Source organism: Coenobita brevimanus, chromosome 89 (assembly GCF_032717465.1).
Source record: "Coenobita brevimanus isolate Jiangsu-jjx chromosome 89, ASM3271746v2, whole genome shotgun sequence".
NCBI lineage: Eukaryota > Metazoa > Arthropoda > Malacostraca > Decapoda > Coenobitidae > Coenobita > Coenobita brevimanus.
In genome coordinates, this window is record NC_137042.1 from 17,032,285 (window position 1) to 17,039,562 (window position 7,278).

Sequence of the window (7,278 nt, forward strand, 5' to 3'; positions counted from 1 at the left end):
TTAAATTTTTGGCTATATTGGGCCAAGGCTCAGGCTGTAGGCTGAGAAAATGTAAAAAAAAAAAAAAAAAATCGTTTTTTCTCCATAACTCCTTTCAAATTAGTCATATCGACATGAAACCAAAACCTAAAGGTGCATCTTTCAAATCTCCATCCTATAACATGCCTCATGACATCAGGGGAGTCACAGTGTCAGGTGGGTCGGGCCTAAAATTTCAAATTGGCATAATATCGTCAATTTTCACCCGATTTACTCCAGATTTTGATATGTGACATCTTTGACAGGGTATCCTTTTGTGTTTATACGTCAGCACTAAACTGACTGCCGGGGACGGGTTTGCTGTGCCTTGACACCGCATGTTGTTGTTGTTGTTATTATTATTATTATTATTATTATTATTATTATTATTATTATTATTACTTATTTTTTAATTTGCGATATTTCAAATGTTATTTGGCCTAGAGCCTTTAAACTTGGTCGACTTAGTTGGACAACTGTCCACTTCATTTGGCAAAACATGGTGACAATCCGTCAACTGGATCTCCGGATATTATCCGGAACACTGAAAAGCGAGTCAGTCACGCTACTCCAGGAACTGCTGAAGCTAGGATGCTGAAACTTTATTACAAAATAGCCTTAAGGCGGATGCAATCCGGAAGGGAGTAAGGTTCCAATTGGTTGATTATAATCTGAGATTGCTTGGGGTCAAAAATTGTGACTTCTGGGTATTCCAGATATCACCTAATTTTCCATGAAGGATTAATGCTAGAGCCACTAAACTTGGTGGATTTATAGACTATGACAACCTAAGGTAACGTGCACAGGATCAGATAAGTGACCCTGACCTCGCCTGTGGTAAAAAAAAAAATGGGACTTTTCCAGATATTCCAGAGGTCACCTAATTTTCTATGATGGAATAAAGGTAGAGCCACCAATCTTGGTGGACTTATAGACCGTGATGACCTAAAGTGACAAGCACAAAATCAGTGACTTTGACCTCGCCTGGGGTCAAAGACTGGGACTTTTCCGGATATTCTGGATATCACCTAATTTTCCATGAAGGATTACAGATAGTCACAAGTCTTGGTGGACTAGACTGTGATGACCTAAGGTGACACGCACAAAATCAGTCACCTTGACCTCAAGGCCCCTTCATAGCTCGGCTTCTAGTAGGCAATGGCTGTGGAAAGTTTTTATCAAAATTGTTCTTGGACAATTTTACGGTGTTCTAGTTATCAGCTATCATCATCATCATCATCATCATCATCATCATCAGCAGCAGCAGCAGCAGCAGCAGCAGCAGCAGCCCCAGGTTCATGTAAAATGTGAACCTGGTGGACTGCAGGCTGAAGTTGTCTCCCTGCTGCAGTCCAGCATCCTCATTTTGGGAGACAGGGAAGTATATGAAGGACGTTTGCACATCCAGGAAGGTGAGCTGCCCAGTTTTGTCAGTGACACCACATGAAGGCTTCCCTCCCCACCACCCAAAAAAGATCAGTGACGTGTAATATTAAAGATAAATAACTAAGATAGAGGGGCTAGAAAGACTTATAAGTTCAATGGATTACTGACTTGCAAGTCGTACTAATTATCTCTTCACTGGACACATTTTCATTTTAAGAATGGTGGTGGTTTGTGGGTAACAACAACAACAACAACAACAACAACAACAACAACGATATGCCAATACTTCACACACACACAAAAAAAAAATCATTATTATTTCGCTGCAGTTATACGGCGCAGGACATACTACGAGTACCACAGGGTTGACGTGAAGGATGCCGGGATCGGAAACTGGACAGGCATCTACCTCAAAGCCCGTCCCACGTGTGTATCTCTCACCACCTGCCACGACTGCCTCACCAAAAAGATCAGCTTCCAGGTAAGGGCAGGGCTGGAGGTAGTGAAGGGCTGTACGGTACAGTAGGGTTAATGAACGAGTGAATACGCAGTCTTCATGTTGCTATAAGATTTGCGTAGCACCTCTTCCCCATTGATTTAATTCGCCTCTTATATCTTCAGGTAGCATATCGTGTTACTACCGCACACCATGATTGGTATTAAAAAGATACAGAAGGAATATCGACTCTCATATTACTGATGCAAACGATGAGTAGTATTCAAAATATATAGAAATTATATCTTATGTTACTGTTGCAAACTAGATACTAAAACGATATACAGGCAATATACAGTATATCATCTTGTATGTTACTAATGCAAACTATGATCTACAATAAAAAGACAGACACATGGAGAATAGTAAGGTGTAGAACGCAGAATGAATCACTAAGGAGGAAGTGTCATGAAGTCATACAACCCATAATAAGAACTAAAGTGTGATGTGGTTAATGTAAAGAAACTAAAAGGCTCAGATTAGCTGTCAAACTTACAGTCAGTTCCCTCTAGCAACGATACGAGAGGAGGTATTCTTTGACTGTCGCTCTATTAAGCTCTCCAACATTGGTAGCCTTTCCTCCGATTTTCTTTCTGTCGAACACCACCTCACTTCATTTAACCCTCACCTTTTCTTCCTCACCGAGACTTAGCTGTAAACCCTTCTCGTTATCCTCCTACTTCCTCTATACTCAGTTCAAAGTCAAAGGTGGTTGTGGTGTATATGTAACGATATACCTTGCTCTTATGTTCTAAACTTGAATCTCCTGAATTCTCTACACTCTAGCTTCGGCTGTCATGTCATTCTCTGACTGTCATGTCATTCTCTGCTGTGTACTTATCCCCAAACTCTAATGACTATGAAAAATTTTGATTACCTTGCATCTCAGATGAAACATTCTATCAATTTCTCCTTTCTCTGAAATCTTCATTTCAGGCGCTTTCTATGTCCACCACCACCTTTGACTCTCCTCTTCATTCACTGGTCCACCTGGTGAACAAACCTACATTTTCTTTTTTATAAATCCATACTGACCTAGAGCAGCTCGTACAGCATCCTGCTCGTATCCCTGACTGCCTTGGAGAGACATCCAACATACTTAACCTTTTAGTTACTGGTATAACTAATCTTTCTGCTAACTCTGTTGATCATTTCTCTCAGTTGGGCTCCCCTGATCACAGCCTTATCACCTTAAACCATCCTATTCCTCTAGTAGGACTGTGGAGCCTCCCAAGAAGTGGTGTATGTGGTGCTTTGGGACTGCTGATTGGGAGGCCCTCAGGCAGTACTTCTTTTTCTCTGGGATGATTATCGTTTCTATGGCTGAAAGCCATCCGTGTTTGCCGCACGGATTACGTATGGTATTCTGTTAGGCATGGAAGCATACATTCTTTTCTCACATCCTTTGACTACTGCAAAAAAAAAAAAAAAAAAAACTTGGTTTAATCACGCTTATTTTACTGATGCTCACAACAAGAGAAAAACCTACAAAAGGTACCTGCAACAACCAACCCCGGAATCTCATCAGTTTTATGTTTCTGCATGGACTCATGCTAAGTCTGTTCTTTGCACCGCACAAAATAATTTCATTCATTTACTCTGAACTCGATGACTCAAATCTTTCCCACTCCTCCTGGCACCTTGTCGAAAACCTTTCTAACAACGTCCCTTCATCCTCCTTCCGTCCTTCCTCTTTTCTGCAATGATGGCGCTGTAGCTGTTTATTCCACCGAAAAAGGCAGAACTCTTTGCCCAGACTTCCTCTTCAAATTCCACCTTGGGTGATTTTGGCGCTGTTCCTCCGTCTTTTCCTGCTTCTGACTTCTTCATGACTGACATTAAAATGTCTTCAGTTGACGCAGTATCTGCTCTCATTGGTCGCAATGCAATCAAGGCAATATGCATATGAGCCTGATGGGGTCCCCCCTTTTTTCTCAAGAACTGTGCTTCTGAGCTTACACACTGCCTAGGGAAACTCTTTTGTCTTTTTAACTTGTACCTTTCCTTCTTGCTGGAAGTTTGCCCCCATTCAGCCCATCCCGAAGATGGATGATCATTCCCAGCCTTCTAATTACCACCCAACTGCATAACATCCTGTATTTCTTAATATTTAAAATCTATTCTTAACTAAAAAAATAAAATAAAATAAAGCACCTTGCCTATCATGACCTTCTTTTCGGTCGTCAGTATGGATTCCATCAGGGACACTCCACTGGTTATGGCACACACAATTTCTGACTTGGCTCGTACCTCTGACTGGCGTAAAATTGACATTAGTTTTTAATGCCTCCAAAACTCAGTTTCTACATCTTTTAAGCCCCCATAATCTTCCACAGGAGAATCCGTTAATATTTAGCACCATTCAACTCAAGCCTGTATCATCTTTGAATGTACTTGAGGTTTCCTTGTCTTTGGATTTATCATGGAAAGATCATATTACCTCTCTTGCAAAATCTACTTCCAAGAGATTGCCAACCATATGCCTTGTTCACTCCTACACAGCTGTTGAGTTTATACAGGGTTTTTATTCGCTCCTGTGTAGAGTAAAAGTCTCATGTGTGTTAAGGCTCCCAACTTACAGCTCTTCTCGACAAGGTGGAGTTGAAGGCTTTTCATCTCATCCACTCTCCTTTGTTTACCGAATCCCTTCAAGTTCGGTCTCATTGCTGCGCTGTTGCATCTTTATCTCTTTTCTCTCACTACTTCAATGGTTGCAGCTCTTTTGAACTGCCTGCATGCATTCCTCCTCCATTTCGGTGGGTGCATAGCACCCTTATGGCAGCAAACTTTCACCCTTTTTCAGTCCAACTCCTTAATGCAAGAGTTAATTGGTACTCCCAGTCCTTCATGTACACAAGTCAACACTGGAACTGTCTTCCTCTGTCTGTATTTCCTTTTGCCCATGACCTCCAATCTTTTAAATGTAATGTTCCTAGGCATCTCAAAATTAACGGATCTTGAATTTGGATTTTTGTTAATTTTTTTTTTTCCTTGGAGGGAATAATATTGCAGGCTTCCAGACTTTGGTTCCTTCTACCTTGCGTTAAAAAAACAACAACTGCAATTTGTTTTTGCTGGAAGGACAGAGTCCAAAACTTTTTTTCTTCTTCTTCGTGTAAAAACAATGTAAACAAGACACAGCAGTCAGACAGTGCAACATCCGCACTCATCAAGTAATCTAAGGACCTATATTTAACTTTGCCCTGTGATCTTGACCTTCAACAGACTGCTCTAAAAATGAATTACTTCATTCTTGTTTAACTCTCAAAATTTTCACCATATTTGGTTCAAATACAATCAAAGCTGCTTGAGTTGACTTTGCCCAGTGGCCTTGACCTTTGATGTTTCCCTGTGATCATGACCTTTGACTGATACGAAGTAGAAGGTCTTTATCCTTGCATTAAACCGAACCTTCCACACAGTTTAGTCTACATTGGATAAAAGCTTTTAAGTTGACCATGCCATGTGACAGCCTTTGACCTCTTCTTATAAAACACACTAGGTCAACATCTTGGATGTGCTTCAATTTATCCATCAAATTTGATCCAGATCAGATCAAAACTGTTTCAGTTGTTTTGTTTGCCCACAAACACAGGGATCGAATTGGGTTTTACCCTGTGAGTTTTACTTCTGACTGATTCTTTTCAACATTGATTGCCTTCCTTCATGGTTTACCCTCAACCCATTCATGTTTGGTCAGAATTGGAACTGTTTAAGCTGATTTTGCTAAGTCAAACTCTGATCTAGCCCTGTGACCTTGACCTTGACGTACAGTTGTAAAAAACAGTACGTTAACTCATAGGCTGACCCTTCAACTAAATCAGGTTCAAATCAGATTTTTAAAAAATAGCCGTTCCAGTAAGTTTGGTAAAACTTTGATCAAACCTTCGGTCACTTTAGCAGACACACATTAGGGTCAAATTTTGACCTATCACTGTGACCATGATCTTTGACCAATTATGCTAAAAAACATTAAGCTTACTCACTGGCTGACCCTTAGTACAGTACATCCCCATAGTACGCGCCTATATGGGCGGCAGAGGACATTGCATACTAGGAATTCATGTACTGTGAATACATAAACTTATGGGAAAAATTACATATGGGCGGCACCCCCCTTCATGGGCAACCCTTGAGACGCCTTTCAGACCTAAGTATTGTACTATACAGGGAAACTATCTAAGACATATTACCTAAAATAAAGTAAACCAACAAGATTATGGCTTTACTAGGCAAATCAACAAGGATATGGTTTAACTAAACCAACAAGAATTTGGCTGCTCACCTTTAACAGTTATCGCTTCTTGGGTGGACAATGTCGCGTATTCGGGGTAACCCCAGATTTGGGCCACTCATCGCTGCCCGTCTTGCTTACAAGGAGTTCAATTCGCGTACAAATAAAAAATACACTAAAATTAAAAAAAAAAAAAAAAGAAGGTCCACCTGGTGAACAAGCCTACATCTTTTCTATCCTTAATGACCTAAAGCAGCTTGTACAGCACCCTACCCGTATCCCTGACCGCCTTGGAGAGAGCTCCAACATACTTGACCTCTTCCTCACAACTAATCCTTCTGCTTACTCTGTTAATCTTTTCTCTCCGTTGGGCTCCTCCGATCACAACCTTATTACCTTAACCTGTCCTATCACTCCGGTACGGCCTGTGGACCCTCCAGGGAAACGTCGTCTGTGGCATTTTGGAGCCGTGGACTGGGAGGCTCTCAGGCAGTACTTCTTTGATTTTCCCTGGAATGATTATTGCTTCCATGGCCGTGAGCCATCTGAGTGTGCCTTGCGCATTACAGAGGTTATTCTCTCGGGCAAGGAAGCATACATTCCTTTCTCATATCCTTTGACTAACGCAAGAAAGCCTTGGTTTAATCACGCTTGTTCTAATGCTGTCCGCAACAAGGAGAAGGCCTACAAAAGGTACCGGAGCCAACCCACCCCTGAATCACATCATCTTTACGTTTCTGCCCGGAATCGTGCTAAGTCTGTTCTTCGCTCTACTAAAAATAATTTCATCCATACTAAATGCTCTCAACTCTCCAACTCGAATTCTTCCCGCTCCTTCTGGCACCTTGCCAAAAATCTTTCTAACAACTTTACCTCATCATCCTTCCCTCCTCTTTTCTACTCTGATGGTTCTGTAGCTATTTCTTCTACTGATAAAGCAGATCTCTTCACACAGACTTTCTCCTCCAATACCACCTTAGACGATTCCGGTGCTGTTCCTCCATCACTTCCCCCCTCTGACTTCCTCATGGCTGACATTAAAATTTCTTCAGTTGATGTATTTTCTGCCATCACTGGCCTCAGTACTAACAAGGCATATGGGCCTGATGGGGTCCCTCCTGTTGTTCTCAAGAACTGTGCTCCT